Genomic DNA, 23,325 nt, shown 5'->3' with positions numbered 1-23,325 from the left:
TCCGGCCTGATTCAGAGTGCTGGTATTAACATTCAAAGCCCTAAACAGCTTGGGGCCAGGCCAGGTTACCTGAAGGATCGCCTCCTCCCATATGTACCTGCCCAGACCCTAAGATAACCTTCAGGGGTCTTTCTCCAGGAGCCCCTGCAAAAAGAGGTAAGGGAGGTGGCTACCAGGAAAAGGGCATTTTCTGCTGTGACACCCCAGTTGTGGAACAAACTCCCTAGAGAGGTTCACCTGGTGCCTACTTTGTACTCTTTCTGGCCTTTCAAAACCTTTTTATTTTCCCAGACATGTTTAGCATTTTAACATTCTAGTTATTTAGCCCTGCTGTCTTAAATCTGCTATTGCATTTTAAATATCTGCACTGTTGCTAGTTTTACTCTGGTTGTATTTCTGTAGTTTTAATCTATTATATTTTATATTGTATTTTCTGTAGTATTTTTGTGGCTTTAATTCTGTGAACCACTCAGAGAGCCTCAGCTATTGGGCAATATAAAAATGAAATAAATAAACATTATTGTGCTATATTCAAGTTGAGACTCAAGGCACAGCACACTGTTAACAAGTGTGGGAATTTTTCAGGTGTCTTGAAAAGGAACCACATTAACTTCTCATGGGATTAATGCCACGTACACATAGCTTTTCCCATCAAATGCCACTTTGCTGAGGCACATGTGATGTGTACCTCCTGCAGAGAACTTGCTGCAGGAGCTATCCTGCAAATGCAACAGTGTGTAGACACAAGTCCTTGGGAAGGTGAAAAGTGACTGAATTGTAAAACCACAGCACAACACAAGAATAGCACCCATCAGTGATTCTGAAATAAGCGCACCCATCAGTGTTTCCCTGAAATAAGAGCTTTCCAAAGCTTGCAATATGTTGAACTATTCAGTACATTTCTGTTAACACCTCTTATTGGATTATACTTGCTTGACCTGCATTGATGGGTGCTGCACTCTTGTTTTAGAATGCTTTGGCTGGGGTGGGGGTGAGCCATTTTACATATTCACTCGCAATTTCCATGGTGCTTTCTGAAGATCAGCCTGCCTGCAGCTACCAATGGACTTGCTGGCTGGGAATGATGGGAATTGCAGTCCATTTGAAGAGCACCAACTTGGGAGGCTAGTTTAGATGCTACAGCAAAGGGGTAGGCAACCAGGCACTCTCCAGGTGTTTTGGACCAAAGTTCCCATAATCCCTGACCATTGGCTATGCTGGCTAGAGTTTATGGGAATTGTAGTTTAAAAAATTCTGGAGGCCACAAAGCTGCCTACCCCTGCTGCAGCAGGCTTGACGGTTAGAATGCATAGCTACTAGCTAGGCTAGGCCTAAGGGCTTCAGGATTTATTCTTCATGATAGTTCTGTATGACCTACCATTTTTATTTGCAAAGGAAGTAAATGTACACCCAATGCTTTAGCACAGAAAAAAACAAATTGGAAAAACAATTAATTTGAGATTCTGTTTACTACTTACAGCCTTTTACTTTTTTTACCATCACAATTTAAAGCTTCCCTCTGCAATTGTGCTAGAAAGAGAATTTTAAAATGAAAGCTGGGGTTCTCTGGATTCTAATGTCAAAGAGTCTAATGGCAAAGACTCATGTGACTTCTGTGGGTTTCGCCACAACAGAGTAAGGATGCCATCCTATGCATGTTTAGACAAAAATGTCCTATAACACCCAGCATGCCCCAGCCAGCCAATGCTGGATGCAGCATGCTGGGAGCTGTAGGCCTTTTTCTGTGGTCTAAACATGCATAGGACTGTGCTTTAACATGATTTTAAGAAGTGCTTCACATCCTGCTCACCATTGTTTATGCAACTACACTGCCTTACAGAATAGCAGAAAATAAACAGTTGCTTTACATGAATTACACTCTGGCTTTTGCCATCAGCCAGGGGCCCAAGGGCCACCAGGGGGCTGTGCCCCCTCCCCTGCTTCTCAGAAATAACATCACAGCAAGGGGGAGACCAGCCTGGCCCAACACCAGCCGTTTGCTTCCCTCCTCTCTGCCAGAAAGACCATTCAGCTCCTCTAACTGTCTGTTGCCTGGGGGTGGGAGTGTAACTACATGTTACTTTAAAGACAGAGCTAGCAACTAAGGGTGCCATCCTATGCATGTTTAGACAGAAAAAAAGTCCTATAACTCCCAGCACTGGAGCTGTAGGACTTTTTTCTGTCTAAACATCCATAGGACCCCAGTCCCGGTAGTCGGTTTTAACTCAAGCAAAGGGCTGGATGTGCCCAATCTCATCTGATCTCAGAAGCTAAGGAGGGTCAGCCCTGGTTAGTACTTGGATGGGAGACCTCCTGGGAATCAGGCTTCCTGCACTGAGCAGGGGGTTGGACTCGATGGTCTTGTAGGCTGCTTCCAGTTCCAACCCTATGATTCTATGACTGTGCCTTAAGTCTTTGTTCCTTACTCAAAAGTAACCATGGCACCCAATCTAGATCATAAGCCTAGTGTGGGGATAGAGGCAACTTTAACTGTTTGCCCCCTGCTGAGGTCCCAATATGGATTGGGCTCCTGTGCCTGCAGTTTTTATTGTCAAAGAAAGAGAGAATCTATTGAAACAAATGGATCATTTGGGGGCAATGCAAATTGCAGGTGCACCCCCCCCCCAATCTGGATTGGGACCTCAGTCAGTGGGGGGCAAACAGTTAAAGCATGCCTACGCCTCCCACACACTCAAGATCAGGTTAGTTCTGGTGAGCAAAACACATTCCTGGGCTCAGAATTAGACTTAGAATTATTTAATTCTAAGTGTATGCCTTTTGCTCTAGGGTCTGGTTGGTGGCTCTTGTGTTTCTAGTAAATAAAGTCAGTTGAGCAAGCCTGAAATCTGCCCACTCCTTGTTTAAATCTATAAAGCTCTCTATGGCCTAGGTCCTGCATCCCTCAAATAACACCTTTCCTTATATATTTCCTCACATATTGTCACCATAGAGGCCTTGCTTCATCTCATTCCTGAAGGCCAATCTGACACTGTCCAAGCAAAGCTTTCTCCACCCCTACCCCCCAGGAGTGGGCCGAGCCTGGTGTTACAGAACCATCTCCTTTGAGATCTTTGCCAGTGTTCAACCCTGCAGGGATTTAGGCTTTACAAGCCTCACTGTTTCAACATGCCTTTCAGAGTATGCCTTAATCTGTTGCCATTGTTTGTCTGCTGTGTTAACCGCTCAGTTGCTGCTTTGGGTAGAACTGAGCGGGGCTTGGACTGCGTTTTAGATCATTTCCTTTTAGGATGTTTATTGTGTTAGTTTTACAAGTGGTTCTGAACTTGCAAGGGAGACGCTAGAACATCTTTTAGTGTGCTTGCAGCGGTGAGGCCTCAGCAGGAATGGTATGTGCATGAAAGAGAAAAGGGGTGTCTTATGCACCAGCCAGACTCCAGCGTCAAGGTGGGGCATTTGGAGCGTGCATTATATTCCTTCCTTGTTGCAATGGGCTGCTTACTTAACCTATTTACAAAGAGTGGGTGGGTGTGAGAACAAGGCACAAGACAGTTGGAGGCAAGTGAAGAGTGAACAAGAGAGGAAAAGTGGCAGGCATAAGCAAAGATAGGATTCCCCCAAAACTGCCACTGTGTGCCTACAGTTCAAACTTCCACGGCTGCCAGAAGGAACTGTACTTACTTTGGAGAAGGCCTGGCACGAGGGAAGTACAGATGTACCTGGCCTACCAGGGAGCCTAGGCACAGAGCCTCCATTTAAAAACAAACAAGTCTCTAGGCCTTGCAGAGCAAAAGATATAAAGCAAAATGTAAGGGTATCATGCTAACCAATCACATTATGAGAAATGAGCTCACTCCTGCCTTTCAGTGTTTCTAGACCAGAGGCATTGAACCTTGTTCATCTAGAGGGCCGCATCCCACTTCACAGAGGCTCTTGGGGACTCTTGCATTCCAGTGATGGGTGGGGCCAAAGGCAAAAAGGGTGAACCCTAAAATGCAACCATATATTAGCTTAAATAACTAACCAGCCAGTAACAAAGCCTTAGGATAGGCATGTCAATCTTTTAGAATGTGCAAAAGCTGGGAAACCATCAAACAATTGGTGATTGGTGGGGAGTGGGAGGGGGCATGGTCATTTGGGGAACCCTAGAGGGCCGGACTGGGACCCAAGGTGGCCCAGAGTTGGCCCTTGGACCTGACCTTCTGCACCCTTGTTCTGGACAATGAGTGAAGTCACAGCTGTGATTGACATTTAGGGAAGCCATGCTATAGAGAGAACTCTAGAGTCACATCTGCACCCATTGTCTGAAGAATGGACCTCCTGGTTCAGTTTGAAGCCATTTTTTTGGTTTTCCCTCACAGAAAAGTAATTGTTGCCCAGAGGAAACAATCGAGAAATCCAGGCTTTTAGCATAGCTGTGACTACAACCCTGCAACATAGCCCAGTGTAGTTCTACCCATATTGCCAAGGGGTGTGTACGTGTGCTGAGAGAGAGTAGTGTTTCCTGCCCATGGAGGTACAGTTACCGGTTAGTTACTGATGATGATAGAAACACTTAGGGTGCAATCCTATCAGGATAGCTGGCCACCTCCGAACTCGGAGGTGGCCAACTAGCCAATGCAGGGTGGATGGAGCATGGAGGGGATCTTCTCCTCTGCACATTGGCTGCCCTAGATTTGCTGTCTAGTTGGGGACTTTGGAGTGGGAGGGGGGGAGTGCCCGCTCTGCACTGCATTTACAAGCGCAGGAGACAGGGAAGAACCGTGCTGCCTACGAGGGGGCGGGGGTGGGCAGGGAGGGCGGTTACCAGAAACTGAAAAATCCTATGGCTGTCTAGACACTGTCTAGCAGCTGTAGGGTTGTTCTCTTAAATGGGTATATTTATGTCAAAGGCTCAAATCATTTTTGCTCAGCAAAGAAAAGGGTGACTGACTGGTGCTGATAACATTGCTATAGTTATTATGAGGCATAAATCAATAACCACAACAAATGCTCTTACAATCCACTGCTTGCCTTTTAACAATTTAATATTCAATTTAGCCAAGCATGGGCATTTGAATATTGGTTGCTGTAAATCTTGAATCTCTTTTCACCCCCTCTCAGCTATCTGAAATACCATGCCTGGCCTTGCACGGAATGTAGTATTGCACTGAATGAAGTATTGCCTCAGGCAGCAGATTTAGGGTGTCATGAAAGGGCAGAAAATTGTTAGTTATTTAATTTATAATCATTATATTTTACTGCTGGGGATAAGGGAGGTGCTTGTGGGATTTTCTGTCTCATGCCAAGATAACATGGCTGTTTTGGGGTGCTACGCACTTTGACTTGAATTGGTGGGTAACATCATTTGCTGCTCCACTTCAGGCAGTAAAGTGTCGTACTCGCTCTGCTAGCCTAAGATCAATTGATGAAAGAGACCTATTAGGTGGGTTCTCATGAATTCTGGGGCAAAAGAACCCATTGTTAGTTTTTTCCCCACCCCCACGCATGTCGATTGCGTGACCGCGTTTTACATAATTACCCATGACAATTTACCGACAACCCATGCCCTGCAGTAGGGATTGTGAGGTGGGTACGAAGCTACCCTCACCACGCTCTGTGCTGGGTTCAGATGACATGGCAACCCACACCACATCACAGGTAAGTATATAAAACACGGCTGTGTGACCAGCACGCGCAGGGGCAGGGAAAGAACCAACAATGCGTTCTTTCGCCCCTGCGATCATGCGAAGCCAGCCACAGCAACCTAACTGGTTTGCAATTCATGGAACTTGAGTTCGTTGCAAGGCTTAGAGTTGGCATTGGCGGACAGCAGCGCTCTTCTGCCTTTAACAGCTGTGTGCCAAGCAGAAATTTAACAGATTAAGCTTTTGGTAGTATGGAAATACAATTAGAGGAAAAGTTTCACCTCTTGATATTCTGCCTCTCAGACATCTTGCATGTGGCCCCAGACTGATTTTTTGGGGTGATGTAATAGCTCTTTATAGAAAGAAAAAAAGGTGATACTTACCAAAGCAAAGAGGTACAAATGGGGGCAAGGGGTCTTCCAATAATGAGATTTATTGCTTTTCTATTTAAATTCTGCTAATTATTTCTAAATTTACATGCATACATTTATATTAACCTATGCAAATTTGTGTCCTTTTTAGTGGATTGTCTCCAAATACCTGGCGGATAGGTTCCAAGCCATGTGTGAAGTTCCATCCCCCATGTGGAGGGCCCAACCCACATACAGTGCACTGGGCCCAGAAAATCCCTACATAGGAGAAGGCAGAGCTGATCCGAGTAACTTCATCACATACCATGACCCATTTTGCGCATAACGACAACTCCTGGTTGTTTTAACCCAGGAATTGTTGGGGCCGAGCCGCCTTGGGTTCCTTGCAAGAGGAAAAAAGGCGGGGTATAAATGCAATAAATAAATAAATAATAGTCAGCTGTTACGTGTGAAACGGGCCATTGGCTTCTCTGTCCCCTTTTTCAGATGTGTCTGTCAAGGGCTGCGAGCCACGATGGCTATATGCTACCTACATATTACTGGAAGCGGTATGCCGCTCAATAGCACTTGCTGGGGAACGGCTGGGAGGGTGCTGCTGTGCTCCTGTCCCGCCTGTGGGCTTTTCCTATGCGTCTGGTTGGCCACTGTTGGAAACACAATGCTGGGTAGATAGGCCTATGGTCTGATCCAACCCAGCTCTTCTTATGTTCTTATGGAGCAGAGCAGTTGCTACTGCCACTGTCATGGGGGGAAGCGAGGTCAATGAAGCAAGAGTTCACACTGTATGCGTGCCTGTGCTCCAGAAGCAGCTCTCCTCACCTCTTCCCTTTGCTCAGCTCTGCCAGGAGTAGCAGCCAGACATGCCTCCCTCCACACACCACAACTAGTCAGCTGCTAAATGCAAAAGCCTGTCAGTTCCTCCCCACCCCACAGTTCTAGCCCAGCATGCTGCTTCCCACAGTGGCTAACCAGATGTCCACATGCAGGGCATAAAGGTAATAGCTCTCTCCTGCTACTCAGTGGTATACAGCCTCTACACCTGGGGGTTCCATCTAGCCAACATGACTCATAGGGAACCCAAGGGGGATGGAACTTCACACATGGCTTGGAACCTATCAGCGAGGTATTTGGAGGCAAGCCACCAGGACATTTAAAAAATGCATAAATGCGCAAAGCTAGAACAGTAGCAGTCCAACAAAAGCTAATCTAAGTCAGGCGTGGGCAGAAGGTAGATTGGGATCTACTGGTAGATCTCTGGGTGATTTGCAGTAGATCAGCCAGGATGTATGTATGTATGTATGTATGTATTTGTTAAATTTAAAAACTCTCTGGGCTATATAATAAAACAGTTTAAAACAATAAAATTCTGTAATAAAAACATTTTCTAAAATACCCTAACCCACTCCAAATGCCTGCCTGAACAACGGCGGAAGCTCATTAAAGAGGGGGCATGGCGGAGTTCCCTAGGGAGGGAGTTCCACAGAGTGGGGGCCACCACAGAAAAGGCCCTCTCCCTCGTCCCCACCAGTCTAGTTGTCCTGGCTGATGGGACAGAGAGAAGGCCATCCGAGGCTGATCTTGTTAAGCGGCCTGTCTGGTGTTGCTGGTGGCACTCCTTAAGATAGGCTGGGCCAGAACCATATAGGGTTTTAAAGGTCAAAACCAACACCTTGAATTTGGCCCAGAAAACAGCTGGTAACCAGTGCAACTCCTTCAGCACTGGAGTGATGTGATCTCGCCGGTGGCTGCCTTTAATCAGGCGAGCTGCCGCGTTCTGTACCAGCTGCAGCTTCCAAACCATCTTCAAGGGTAACCCCATGTAGAGCACATTACAGTAGTCTAAACGAGAGGAGATCAGGGCATGTACTACCTATGGGAGCAGATGGTCAGGAAGGAAGGGGCACAGCCACCATATCAGATGGAGTTGATACAGCGCTGTCTGGCTCACAGCTGACACCTGAGCCTCCATGGACAGCTGGGAGGCCAAAATGACCCCCAGGCTACGGACCTGGTCTTTCGAGGGTAGCCATACCCCATTCAACACCAGGTCAACATCCCCCAGCCTCCTCTTGTCTCCCACCAAAAGTACTTTGGTCTTGTCAGGGTTCAGCTTCAGCTTATTCCTCCCCATCCAGCCACTCACCGTCTTCAGACATTTTGATAGGGATTCTACGGCCAACCTCAGTGAAGATTTGAATGAGAGGTAGATCCGCATATTGGTGACACCGCACCCCAAACCTCCTGATGATAGCCCCCAGCAGCTTCACATAGATGTTAAATAGCATCGGGGAGAGGATGGAGCCCTGTGGCTCCCTACAAGTAAGTGGCCACGGGTCCGAAACCTCCTCTCCCAGTGCTACCGTCTGGTACCTGCTGGAGAGGAAGGACCGGAACCACCGCAATACAGTGTCTCCACTGCCCAACCCCTCCAGGCGGTCCAGGAGGATATTGTGGTCAACGGTATCAAAAGCCGCTGAGAGGTCAAGGAGAACAAGGAAGGAGCATTCACCCCTATCCAGAGCCCTCCTCATATCATCCACCAAGGCGACCAAGGCCATTTCTGTCCCATGCCATGCCCAAGCCTGAAGCCCAACTGAAATGGATCTAGATAATCAGTTTCTTCCAAGTGTGCTGACTCCCAACTGTTTAAAAACAAAAAAAATGACTCCCGCAATCAATGATACTACTGAAAGGAAGAAAGCTTGGGGGTTACCAGAAATAGATTTTTATATGAAATGACTGTGAGCTTCAGTCCGTTCTGGTACTCACAACAATTTCCTGGGTTCAGAAAACTCTTTAATTTTAATTTTAAGTATATTTCTTTTTCACCAGCCTCCTTAAGGCTTATGTCCCCCCATCTTGGATCTTAGCAATATTGCCATTGAAACCAAGTATTTGTTTATTTAAGATATGTTTCTAGGCCGCCTTTTAGGGCAAAGTACTCCCAAGGGAGCTTCCATAGAAGCATGAAAGTACAACATAAATAATAACAAATATAAGAAGCATCATGAAAACAATATAATCCCAAACAGTAAACTAGCAGCAGCAATAATAAGAACAATGTCAATATCAGTATCAGTACGACTTAAAAGGTGATTTATTTTAGCCGGATTGGACCCCTAGATTGAAAGTCTGCTACTAAGTCATAGAACAGCTATATTTTGTGACTGCTGAACAAAGAAAATATGTTTGCAAAGCATACTTCTGACTTTTAGAACTCGCTATCGCTGGATGTTTTAATAATCAATGGCAATGTAACTGCGTTCAGGAAACAAGAAGTCAGTAAGTAATGCATGACAAGGATTCTGAAAGGCTATTCACCAATCAGGACCAAAAGCAATCACATATTATTTATCTAACTTTAAAAAAAAATCAAGCAGATATAATGGCATTTTACAACTTCATGCCGTGTTAAGGCGATAGATAGATAGATAGATAGATAGATAGATAGATAGATAGATAGATAGATAGATGATAGATAGATAGATGATAGATAGATGATAGATAGATAGATAGATAGATAGATAGATAGATAGATAGATAGATAACACATTAGTAATTTTATTTCAACAGCTTAATTTTAGTCCCAGAACAAGCTGGTTCAAACATGGCCAGCTTTGGTTTGCTTAGAATGATCAGAAGTATTAGGAAGCACAGTACATCTCAATTCTTTATAAAGAGACAACAGAAACTCATTCTAGCAGACCCAAACCTCATTGGTATTTCTTGCTCTTTCAACATTATTACTTTAATTCAATACATTTGCACCTTGCATTGGTGAAATGTTAGCCACCAGATTATTTGAAAGACAAATGACTTGCTACTCACCAGGAACCAATTATGCTGGTGGATTTGCATTGGCTTAATTTTCTTAATGGCAGCTGGGGTTGTCTGTCTCAGGGAAATCCAGCCGTTTGGTGGCCCAACGATCCTCACGATGGACGCATGCAGCTCAGCTTGCATTTGCAAGCTGAGCTGCGCAATAGTTCCCAAAACCTGGGAACTTTACCAAGTTTTTTTTACGCAGAATTGCAGGCCAATTTGCGCAAAATTGCTGCCACAGATAGCACAATTTGTACAAAATTGCAACCACAAATAGCACAATTTGCACAAAATTGTGGCCGTAAATGGTCTAATTTGTGCAAATTAGACCATTTACTTCCGCAATTCTGCACACATTGCACAAAAAATTGCACAATTTGCGCAAACACCCTGAAAAATCCGGGAGTTGGCCTGACTCGTCGCCCCCTGAGTTGGTCCAACTTGCAGATGATCAAACCAGAGTCTGGGGGGCCAAGCCAGCGAAAACTCATCCAGCTCCACCCCCACAACCAGATTCCCCCGACATTCCTAACTGCAACGGGGCTAAACACAATTCACAGGTTTATACACACATTTGGGTTCCCCTCTACCTCCACCTCAAAATTTTTTAGTTAATATTCACTCAGAACGACTTTGTAATCCACCTATGAGCAACACACAGCCCTTGGGCATATGACCCAAAAGCCAAAACTGTCCATCCCATTGAGTATCCTTCTTGCTGTCCCTGTTAAAGCAATTACTTACTGAGCAATTACTTACTTACTGAGTCTCCAACTCAGGAGCTGGCAATCCAATCTATGGGTGAGCTTTTTCCTTGCTGTTTCAGGGATCCCTTGCTTACTGCCCAACCTTTTTTTTTGCATCACTATATTATATGAGTCCTGCATTCTCCTGCCATTCAGGGGTCAGACCTAAGCCTCCAGCTCAGGGCAGAAGTAGAATGGTCTTCCAATTGACTACAGAAACAAAAATGCTGCCCCTACCTTACAAAGTGCACCATCTTTATTGCTTAGTGGGAGGGAGGGGGGGAGGTAATCAGTTCTCTTTCTATCAATTTCATGTCTCTGTTGCATCTCTACTAGAGAATGTGAGAAACTGTCCTTCTGTATCTTTTCTGCTTTCTAGTCCCTTTTAAACAAAAACAAAACAAAAAACATGCAACCTTGTGATAGATTTCCCATCTCCTTCAAACAATGACCAATTTTCTCTCCACTTGCCTCAGATGTATTTATGGATGCAGAAAACAAGAACTGCATGAAAAACTCCTGTACACAAGAAGAGGAAAATGTGACTAAAGAGAATGGGGATAAAAATTAGTGCTGTGGTGAAAATTCCTTCCCCATTTTTGTTAGAAAAGAAATGGCTTTTGAAAAGAAATTCAAAGGAGAAGAACATTTCAGAGAAATTCTCTCATGCATTGGTTTCAGGGTTCTTGTGCTTACTTTCCTTATGAGGTGACCAAGGAGTGTGTGTGCAAAAGTCCTGTCTTTGTACAATTATCTCTCAGGCAGCCTGTAGCCTCCTCGGCTTCCCACACTTCAATTAAAGCCCAGGAGAAGACATAATGAGGTAATTCCTCCTATCGGACTTTTTCAGATCAGGAAGTGCAGGCAGCCCGGGAGGCTGCAGAGCATGGAAAAATGTGAAATAGAAAGAAAACACACACACAGCACCCTCCACCGCCTCGCCGTGATTAGGTAAGTTCAAAAACACCTCAAGAGATTTGCCTGTGAGATAGGGATGTCAGAGAATTCCGCCATGGATCTCGGTGAGGCCGAATGCCAGTGCATTCAGCCCCCCGAACTCCATGGCGGAACAGCCTGCCACCCCCCCACCCCCCGGCGGATGTTCCGGACGGCAGCGGCTGGTCTTCCAACCAGCTGCCACTGCCGCCATTTGCAGTCTGGTCGCTTCTGTTTTTTGTTTTTTGTTTTTACATAGATGTGATAGGCTACGTAAAGACTTATGCAGCCTATCACGTCTGGGTTTAAAAAAAAAAAACCGCGTACGCAAATGGCGGCGGCTACAGCTGCCGCCATTTGTGTTCCTTATTTTTGGCTGTCTTAGTCTACGTAAATATTTACATAGACCAAGATGGTGAAAATAAAGGGGAACGCAAATAGCGCCTGCTACACTATTTGTGTTCCCCCTTATTTTCGCCGTCTTAGTCTACGTAAATATTTACGTAGACTAAGATGGCCAAAAATAAGGAATGCAAATGGCAGCAGCTATAACCACCGCCATTTGCTTACACATTTTTTTTTTTAAACCCAGACGTGATAGGCTACGTAAGTCTTTACGTAGCCTATCATGGATGAATACAGGGACACAAACGGTGGCGGCTACGGCAGCCCCCATTTGCGTCCTTGCTAGCCAGCGGCCAGATGTCTGGCTGCTGGCGGAGCCGGCCAGCGGCTCTGCGGAATCCCCGTGGAGCAGAGCCGGCCGGCGAGGATTCCTGGGGGGAGGGACGGAGCACCTCCCCCCCTTCACAAAAGATTCTGCGAAATGGTAAGTGACTTTCGTACAACCCTACTGTGAGAAACTGTTGGAGAATTTCTCCTCCCCCTGGAAAAAATTGGTGAGCTTGTCACTGAATTTCTCTGCCCAAAAATACCGTGGAGAATGTTGAGAGGCCATTTACACACAGCTCTAATAAAAATCACTTCGTCCTGGCTGCAGTACTAAAAATAACATTGCATGTGTGGCATCAGATAAACTGCACTGAGCTGGTTTCTGTCCCTGGGCTGGGTGCTTCAGGCTTTTATCATGCAATTTCTCTGCTTCATTCACATAATTTTATGGGGAATCTAGATGACATCATCTTCTACTTGTAATCCTCCCTTGTTTTCCCACTGCTTCTTCCATCTTTTTTTTCTGACCACAGAAGATTCATTAAGGAGGGAAAAGATGGAATAGCTGCACAATGTATTTTGACAGGTAGCTCTATGAGACTTTGGTCTGAAAGAACCCTCAATCTCCATTCGTGTTCCTGAATTAGGTTGAACCTCAGGGCTTCCTGGCCTGTACAGCTGCCATTGCTGCCACTACATTGTAGACTATTCCTACAGTAAGGCTTAGGTGTACAGTACATTCAAAAAGCCCCTGGCCTTATATTTAAAGAACTCTGAGTCCAGGAATGTGTTCTGCGTTACAGAGCTGAATGGAGCTCACAGCCTGTCCACGTAAAAATCCATCCATGGTTACCCTAAACTTTCTTCATTTCAGAAGTATGATTTAGAGTGTGTGTGTGCGCATGCATGCACGTGCAAGTGGGGTGGGGTATTTTATTGTTGCCATTGTTAAACAATTAGAAGTTAGACATCCTTACCAAACTACAAATTACTCAGAGATCGATCTACCTTCAGCCTATCTGTGCTGTTACAGACCATCTTATGTTCAAACAGGCCATCTTATGTTCTGAATGCAGCCAGGGTGGCTTGTTAACTATGCAGTGTGTCTTATTTTCTCGAACAAGCCACCATGAGAACCCATAGTTTGTTGCTGGGTTGTTCAGGGTGGTTAACGAGCCAGACCGCATGGTTAACAAGCCACCCTGGCTGTCTTCAGACAACACAATAACCCACACTGCAGAAAACATGCTGCGTTTAGACAACACAATAAGCCATGGTTCAACAAACAACTCATGGTTCAAAACAACCCATGCTCAACCACTGAGTGTGGGTTAGCATGTGGTGAGAACAGCTCCTTTAAGTTCATGTGGTGCAACATCTAGGCCTCACCAGCATCAGACATTACCTGAGTATGTGGCTGCCTAGGACATGTCCCCAGAATCCGCTGCAATATTATAGGGGTTTCCCAGCACATGGATCAATATGGAAACAGTTTGATCTCAAAGATTCACAGCACATGATTGCCTTCTTTCAAGATTTGTATGGAAAGTGAAAGGCAAAGGAGTAGTGATCTGTACTTCTGGGGTTTTCCTCACATACTTCAGGAATGTGAGGGATCAAATATTTTTAACTCTATTCATACTGCATGAAATCCACCTGATCATACCCGTGCACTACACGTGTCACTGTGCTGTGCTTACTTCATGCCATTTTAAAGCCTTTCCCCCTTTATAAGAAATACCTCTTCAAACGATCCAGTAGGAACTGTTCTGAATAAAACATGAAGAAACTTCTCCAAGGAAATCAAGTAGCAGTTATCTGCCTTCTTTGTGTTGCATTCAGACCAGAATAGTTTCACATTTGATGCACTCTGACTTTGCTGGCCCTGAAAGAAGTCTTTGAGGACTCAGAGAGGCAGTTAACAAAGGCTCTCTTATCTGCTCAAAGTATGGCCTAGCTGCTTAAGTATTGCTTTGGAACCCCTCACATATTTATTTTCACATGACGAGCTGAACGTGTACAAACTTCCTTGCCCGTTGAATGATACTGGCACTGCTTTCTCAAGTTCAAAAGGTGCGAAGAAGGAAGAGTAAGATGAAATGAACTCTCATCAAAAACACTAACTTAGCTGTAATCTAGCAGAAAATCTGGACGGACCTTGAAAGGAATGAGAGGGGCAATATGCAGACCAAGGTGCAGATGGGGCCTCTCATCCATGGAGGATGAGCGCTGGGCAGAAAACAACAGAATGGCATTTAATAGGGAAAAATGCCAAGTTCTGCACTTAGGAAAAAGAAACAAAATGCAGTTACAAGATGGGAGATACGTGGCTCAACAACACTACAAGCGAGAAGGATCTTGGAATTGTTGTTGATCACAAGCTGAATATGAGCCAACAATGTGATGTGGCTGCAAAAATCCCGGGAAGTATTATTTCCCCTCTACTGGTTAGGCCTCATCTGGAGTACCGTGTCCAGTTCTGGGCACCACATTTTAAGAAGGATCCAGATAGGGATGTTAGAGAATTCAGCCACAGATCTCAGTGAGGCCGAATGCCAGTGCGTTCGGCCCCCCGAACTCCGTGGCAGAACGGCCTGCCACCCCCCCGCCCCCCGTGGATCCCCCCCGGGACGAGACTTACCTGGGGCGGATCTTCCGGGCTGCAGTGGCTCCGGCGGTGGCTCCGGCGGCTGGTCTTCCAACCAGCTGCCGCCACTGCCGCCACCATTTGCAGTCTTGTAAAAAAAAAAAAAGACATGATAAGCTACGTAAATATTTATGTAGCCTATCATGGCTGGGTTTAAAAAACAAAACAAAACCGCGCATGCAAATGGCGGTGGCTACGGCCGCCGCCATTTGCATTCCTTATTTTTGGCCGTCTTAGTCTACGTAAATATTTATGTAGACTATGATGGTGAAAATAAAGGGGAACGCAAATAGCGTAGCGGGCGCTATTTGCATCCCTTTTTGATTTGCCATTTTAGCCTACATAAATATTTACGTAAGCTAAAACGGTGAATCAAAAAGGGACGCAAATAGCGCCCGCTACGCTATTTGCATTCCCCTTTATTTTCGCCGTCATAGTCTACGTAAATATTTACGTAGATTAAGAGGGCCAAAAATAAGGAACACAAATGGCGGCGGCCGTAGCCGCCATTTGCGTACGCAGTTTTTTTGTGTTTTTTTCCCCAGAGCCCTCCGCGGCCGGAAATCCGGCTGCGGACAGCTCTGGCCTGGCTGGGCCTGGCCAGCTGCTCCGCGGAGCTGCCGCAGAGCACAGCCGGCCGTGGAGGATTCCGGGGGGGAGGAACAGATTGCCTCCCCCCCACCATCAACATAATCCATGGAATGGTAAGTGACTTTCATACATCCCTAGATGCAGACAAACTGGAGAGGGTTCAGAGGAGGGCAACAAAGATGATCAGGGGACTGGAAACAAAGCCCTATGAAGAGAGACTGGAAGAACTGTGCATGTTTAGCCTTGAGAAGAGAAGACTGAGGGGAGATATGATAGCACTCTTCAAGTACTTGAAAGGTTGTCACAGAAAAGAAGGCCAGGATCTCTTCTCGATCATCCCAGAGTGCAGGACACGGAATAATGGGCTCAAGTTACAGGCAGCCAGATTCCGGCTGAACATCACGAAAAACTTCCTGACTGTTAGAGCAATACGACAATGGAACCAATTACCTAGGGAAGTCGTGGGCTCTCCCACACTGGAGGCATTCAAGACGAGGCTGGACAGCCACCTGTCAGAGATGCTTTGATTTGGATTCTTGCATTGAGCAGGGGGTTGGACTTGATGGCCTTGTAGGCCCCTTCCAACTCTACTATTCTATGTTTCTATGATGCTTTCCTTGCCACCATATTTTTTAAAAAGCAAGAAAAATGCCTGAATTTGCTCATAATGCCCAGCTGTATTACGAATTGGCCATCATATTCCCCATAAGTTCTCCTCCAGCTTGGAATGTAAAATGTGATTCTGCACATGCACAGTCAGGAGTTAAGGCTGACAGCTGCTTTGTAGGTGCATCTGCAAAAGTTCTTTAATCTTAACCCCTTTATTCTCAATGAAACACTAACTGATCACTATGAAACTATGCAAACTACAAAGCCAGCTTTGTAGGGATATGCGAAATTCTTCGATATCAACCCCTTTGCTCTCAGTGAAACTCTCACTGGTTGCTGTGGACTACATGACCAGATCACCTAACCAAGCAGCTTTCTGCTTGGGCAGTTCTCTTGATTGTTTCTTGCAAATGTTTTATGTGGCTGCTATCTCCCAACTAAGGGTGCTTTAAGATGGAAGGCATCTAGGCTAGCACAACCAATCAAAAGGCATTGTGCAGCCATTCAATCTTTTCTTCCTTAATAGATTATTTCTGGACGAAGCAGTGGGAAAATATGGGAGGGCTACAAATTAAAGACAACAATGTTTGGACCCCCCCAAAAAAAAAATCCATGAAAGGCAGTGTGTGATTCCACAATAAAAGACTTTGTCAAAAAGCACCACCGATCTAAAACCATCTCTTGTTCCCAGGTGTGTTTGTTTTATGTATTGGGGTTTGGGGGGGGGGGTGTTGAATTTCCAAGTGGCTCTCAGCCATGCCTGAGAGCCATGCCGTTGTATCATAATAGCCATGGGTATTATGATACAACGTACAATAAAATGCATGCATGTGCCAACGTTAGGAGCTAAGCTTTTTTCCAAGTGCTTACTGAAGCTTTAAAAATGTAAGCAAATTTCAGACTGAATTGAAGATAGCCCAACCTTCATCCAGGGGAAAGCAGGGTTTCCTTGCCATGAGCAAAGGGGAAAACATATTTAGTGAAGCCATTGACCTCAGACTTCAGCCAGCAACATTGGAGCCATAGTTTCAGAGCATGTATACGCATGGAGTAGAGATTAAAAATGGCATTTGTGTTTGCAAATGCAGTAGAAATAATGTTACACAAATTAAGAGTACAGGGATGAGGTTTGATGTATTTATGAAAGATCTGCTGCTACTTTTGTAACTTTTGGGATCTTCATGAGATCTGCCACCAAAGAGCAAAATCATTCGTAGTAGTAGGAATATATTTGGAAATTGTACCTGCCGTTTATCTGAATCCAAGACAAATGTGAAAATGAATGTATTGCAAATTGAATCCAAACTTCCATAAATATTCAGCAATTTGCCAATGTCAATCCAAGTTTGAAAGAGTTACATTGCAATACTCTGCATGTCTACTCAGAAGTAAGTCCCATCATTTTCAATGGGGCTTATTGCCAGGTAAGTACATGTATAGGATTGCTGCTTTCCTTGCACTTGTTGGGCTTGTCTAAATATGGCCAAATGGATGGCCATACTTTGAAGCAGAGTTGGACCCTTTAACGTTAGTGGAGCTAACCTGCTTTAAATCCAAGGAATCCAACTTAGTTTTTCCAACGTAAGTCCTACATGTGGATTATGTGGCTTGTGTACAGATAGTTAGGAAAGACAGAAAACACATTTTACACAAGCAAAAGTGCATTTTGTTACCTGTGCTATCTCCTTCAAATACATGGAATGATGATCAAGATTGCAAGCACCCATGGCCTATTGGTACGAAGGATGTTTCATCACAACCACCAGTATCTCACTTGAAGGCCCTTGAAGTTTTACAACAGCATAAAGCAATATTTCTAGTTACTATATCAGCACAGCCTATTCAGATTGGAAAAATGCATTTCAAAGCCCAATGCCCATGTGTATTCATCCATTTGTCAGTTTCAGATTGTCACAGGAGAAGCTCATGGTTCTGACCTGCTCTTGTAGATTCTTAATTCAGTGGACATCTCCCTAAAGGCGGTATTTCATCTCTGGCTCAAACAGTGACGGCTGGACTTCCCTGTTTCTCCACAAGTCTGCTCTGACCTCATTAAATGAAATCTAGCATTTCACAGACATGTCCTATGTATCCATTCCAGCAGCAGATCTTAAAGCTGCCTGGGGCCAAGTTAGGCATTTTATTCTTTCTGCCTAATCGGTTTAGGCATTTATAGTGCACCCATCTCCATGTTGTCTGAATGCTTCTCCAATCCCTTCTTTGCATATGCAGATGAAAGCAACATTCCATATGGTTCACTGCTGTAAACTGCAGACACATGACCCTTATACCATAAAGTGCAAACCTACATGCCATTATTGTCAGCCACACACACATATGAAGGGCACCCTACAAATAGAATATTTGAAATAAGAGGGTCACCACATTTTCTTTTTGTTCTTCTGCATTGTGATCCCATGTGTAAGACACACTGTAGAGAAATATTAGATCCAGAGGAGCCATCTGGCATCTGAAATTTTTCATGGTTTTGTATAAGAATAATTTATGTCCTGCCTTTCCGCTAAAAATATAGCACTCAAATTGGCTACATTAGTAATAGCCAAACATGGAATATCCTCATCATAATCATAAATCCTCTTTCATTCCTAACCATTTGAGATATATTCACAACAAGATGGCCCTGAAATATATTCTTGTCCCCACCAATAGAGTAACAAATGATGTGGTGACATTTGGATGTCACTAACAGTCACCATTGGCAAGTTCCAAGTGTTTTCACTTCCAATGTTATTTTATTATCAGAAGTAGGAGTGATTCTCACTTCTGCAGCATTGCTTGTAAGTAACATCCACATCAGCCTTTGTAGTATTGAAAGTTCTCAGCCAAGTGCTTCAATATTGATGCATCTCTGTTCAACAAATTGCTCCTTTCCATCAGGTTGCCTTGAAGCTTTGTATCCAATTCTTTTCTGATTACAGATGGAACACAGTCAAATAATAGCAGATGAACATTCTTAGAGATAATTTATTCTTCCTAAGATTTTATTCTGTAGCAAAATAATGAAAGAAACAGTGCTATGCTATCTCAATAAGCCTTTCAGCATTGAACACAGATTCTGTATCAATGTATGTAATGATCCTATGCAGTCCTACCATGCTGGTGAGCAATGTGGCTTAGCAAGTTCATCATAATACAAAACTGAGTTCTGCTGCTACAACCTGATGGACCTGTTATCTCAGTAAGAGCTACAAGCAATTCCATCTTGCACAACTTTATCCAGGTCTTCCAGTGTCTTCAATTAAAACAATTACTAATCATATTTGTATCTCACATTTCTTCCAAGGGTTGTGTACATGAGCTTGCCCAATTTTATCCTCACAAAAACCCTCTGTGGTGAAGAATACCAGACAGCCCCAAGATTCCCCTGTGAGTTTTGTAGTTTAGTGGAGATTTGAACACAGACCTTACTGGCCCAAGTCTACACTCCCTTACTACACTGGCATTTGGAATCTTCTTTTACAGTCTATGCCTTGTGTCTGCTAGGGTTCCTCTACTCAGCTACAAAAAGAAAAAGAACACTTTAACACATGAGGCTTAAAGCTCATGTTTCAGTCATTTTGAAATACAAATGTAAACCTACATCAGCCAGACAACTAATTCATATCACAAATGTTTTTCTCCTGCATTTATAATGCTCAAAAGTTCACATAAAAAGAGAGAAGCAATTTATGCCTCTTGTATGAAAATGTTCTAAGTAAGGTTGCTAATTTTAAACCTCACCTAAAACATATTTTTAAAAAGCTTTTAGACTGAAGCCCCGTTTTCCCTTCTATTATTCTAACCTGTTGAAAAGAAGGAAAATAAAACAGCACAAATGTCAGCCATCTGTAAGTGTGCTTATTCAGGGCTTGAAACGAGCCTCATTTGTATTACCAGAAGAAAGCAACTATATTCAAGTAAACAAATATTACTTATGGTTTCTGAACATCCAAGCAAAAATTCTATAAATATGTAGACACACTTCAATCTGTATCTTTCCCATTTCCGGATTGCAAGTTTGCTTTTGCTGATCAAAACCGATGCAGACCTCAGGGCCAGGTGCTGCTACACGTTTGTCAGTTTTGGAGCTCGGATCATTCTTAACGACTGCATCCGCACTTTGAAAATGTAAGTGCTAAGCCAGGTCCAGGTGTTCCATTTTAAAACATCTTTATAGAGCTTACTTCTCCATCAGGAGTATATGTCCCATGTGGTGTAGCCTCCCAGCTGCAATATGTTTCCCTTGTGTTTAGAAGTTTGTCTCTCAGCTGCCTATAGTTTGGCCCCCAAAATTAGATTTCCCATGATGCTTAGTAGGAAAGCAGAGGAGAAAGATGGAGGAAAGAGAAGCTGCAGAAAATGAGACAGTAATAATCAATGGAGATAGTGAAACAAGGGGAATACTGCTAGTTTTTGTTGGTTTCTTCTGGAGCATAGCACAGCTGTTATCTGCAGTGTTGAAGCCATTAGAAAATTAATGTACTTGGACAAGAAATTGAACTACTTAATGAGAATCGTACCACTGGTGATCATTTCCTCCAACAACATAGCACCATAAACTGATGATAAAATCAACTGTTTATTTCTGGTGCACATTGATAGTGGATAGTAGAGACAGTGCTGCAGCTAGATAATTTTGTACCTTGGAATTAATGGTTTTATGCCCACCCCGCTTAGACAGCCATGTGTATTACTTCAGTTGACAATTGTTAGTTGTGTGCTTCACGTCTCAGCTCCCACCCCCTGCCATTTCATGCTTCTTCATTTCTGATACGTTAGATCAAACCACACACACACACACACACACTGGCAGAAACTGTTTCCCAAGTCTGATTAAAAAGAAGGAAAGAAAGAAAGAAACACACTGAGCACATGCAGCTTTTCCATTTAATTTCACTTAAATCCTAGTGCCATCATGACTGCAGGGACAGAATCAGTGGAGGCTGGTGGCTCCGATTTTGGTGGGGCTATGTATGCATTCTGGATTTTGATCAGAACCAACCAGAACTCTAAAGGAGCTATCCAAGGTGCTGAACCCTATCCCCAAAATAGATTCAGCACCTTCGATAGCCCCTTTAGAGTTCTGGCTGGTTCTGACTGAAACACAGAATGGATTTACAGCCCCATCGAAATCAGCCTCCACTGGATAAAATGGAGTTTGCTTTTGCTGCCCCTATGCAAAACACATTTACTTTGGAATAAGCACCATATTGGTGTAGATCAGGATAATATATATTTTAAGTAAAAATAATAATATGGGTGTCTGTAACCATGTAATGCCTGGCTGGCTGCCTCCTGACTATATTTTATCTATCTATCTATAGATAGATTGGCCGCGGTGGCTTAGTGGTTAAGACGCTGAACTGGAGACTGGAAGGTCGGCAGGACAGCAGTTCGAGACCCGAGTGCCACGTGATGGAGTGAGCGCCCATCTTCAGTCCCAGCTCCTGCCAACCTAGCAGTTCAAAAGCAAGAAATTGCAAGTAGATAAAGAGGTACCACCTCGGCGGGAAAGGTAACAGCATTCCATGCACCTCGGTGTTCAGTCATGCTGGCCACATGACCACGGAAGCGTCTTCGGACAGCGCTGGCTCTTCGGCTTAGAAACGGGGATGAGCACTGCACCCTAGAGTTGGGCACGACTGGTTGGGGACACCTTTACTTTAGATAGATAGATAGATAGATAGATAGATAGATAGATGAAGAAAAGATGATGCAGTGAGCAGTACCAGCCTCGGTGGGCCTTGACCAGTCCAAGTGCTGACACTGGGCCTGATTGCCATTGCCCCATCACCAGTGGTGTACCTAGGTAATTTTAGACCCTAGACTTATTGATCAGGGGGTGGGGTGGGGGGACTTTAGACATCCTTCTGTATTACTTCAGTTGCAAAGCAAACAACCAACACTTCCCTTCTTCTCCCTGATAGGTTAGAACGATAGCACCGTTTAAAAGGATTACACATTGTAACATGACACATAGAGAAATTGCAAGAAAATAACCATTATAAATACATGCATCCCTACTAGGCATGCACGGCATTGACACTGGTCACTTCACGGAAACTGTGTGATACTGTTTTGTATATTTTTTTTTTTCTTGTAAAGAGGCATTAGTAAATGGATTTTAAAAATAAACGAAAATACCAATAACAAACTGATTTGCCAACCATGATTTTAACAATCAGGGCATCTGCAGTTTTGCATTTTAAGCTCACTTAAATCATAGCGCCATCCTGACTGCAGGAACAAAATGGAGTTTGCTTCTGCTGCCCTGATGCCCTCATCACCTGCCGCTCTCTGGGTGGTCATTTGGGGGCCAACTGGACTATAGGGCCTCTGGACTTTGGCCCCATGGTCCAGCCCTAGTTGTACCACTGCCCGTCATCTGCCTCTCTCTGGGAGGTCATGGGGGGGGTACACTTCAGCTTCAGTACAGAAGAATGGGGAAATGGTTAATAAGAGGAAACCACTGGAATGAAAGATTTCTAAAATTACATTTATTTATTTTTATTTATTATTTTTAGTATTATTATTATTATTATTATTAGTATTATTAGTATTACATTTATAACCCACTTTTTTTCCTCTTGCAAGGAAACCTAGGCGACTTACATGGCCCTCCTCCTCTCCATTTTATCCTCACAACAACAACCCTATGAAGTAGGTTAGGTTGAGAGTCGGTGACTGGCCCAAAGTCGCCCGGTAAGCTTCATGGCGGACTGAGGACTGGAACCCAGATCTCCCAAGGCCCAGCCCAACTCTCCAACCACTATATCACACTGGCTCTCTTAGATATTGCTTTGTTCTTTTTTGCCTGGAGTACTGCTCCAAAGGTTTTCTCTGATATTTGTACCTTTTTACCCCTTCCCCTATGTAAATAAACTTAATCTCTACCTCTAGAGCTGTGTGTGTTTTCTTCCAGGTAAACCTCAGTACTAAATTCAGAGCCTTCTGCGTGAGCTGATTGTTACTTCCTACAGTTTCAGGCTTGGGGGCTTTGCTACATTGTGGCAATTGAGAAACTAACACAATTTTCAGAATGAAAGAAACCTCACTGAGGTATAGCTCCTGTATACAGGGCTGCGAAGGAAGTATGTCCTCAGTACTTCTGGATCTGGCACCAACATGAGGGTACAAGCTGTCCCTATATGCCATGGCTGGACAACATAGACTGGATCTTACAATTTGCTCCTACAATGCAAATAGCTCATTGGAGACAGTCGGTAATTTTCTAAACTTACAGTATGCCTTCATCCTAAACCTATTTATCTGAATGGCAGTCCCGCTTTCTTCCTAGTGAGTGTGTTTAGGATTGGGGTGTATATGTTCATTATGTCTGCCAAACA

At 44.1% G+C, this 23,325-nt stretch overlaps 1 long non-coding RNA gene across 1 annotated transcript; it reads left to right on the top strand.

The window, feature by feature from the left end:
* Positions 1-22,877, top strand: LOC146339817 (uncharacterized). The gene is made up of 4 exons (XR_014784372.1): positions 1-156; positions 11,375-11,475; positions 21,304-21,494; positions 22,574-22,877. It is a non-coding gene; the product is annotated as an uncharacterized LOC146339817 (long non-coding RNA).
* The last annotated feature ends 448 nt before the right edge of the window (positions 22,878-23,325 follow it).

Source organism: Heloderma suspectum, chromosome 7 (assembly GCF_057233095.1).
Source record: "Heloderma suspectum isolate Gila_16-S chromosome 7, 16-S_ref, whole genome shotgun sequence".
Lineage (NCBI taxonomy): Eukaryota > Metazoa > Chordata > Lepidosauria > Squamata > Helodermatidae > Heloderma > Heloderma suspectum.
This window is presented reverse-complemented; position numbering and strand designations above follow the sequence as displayed.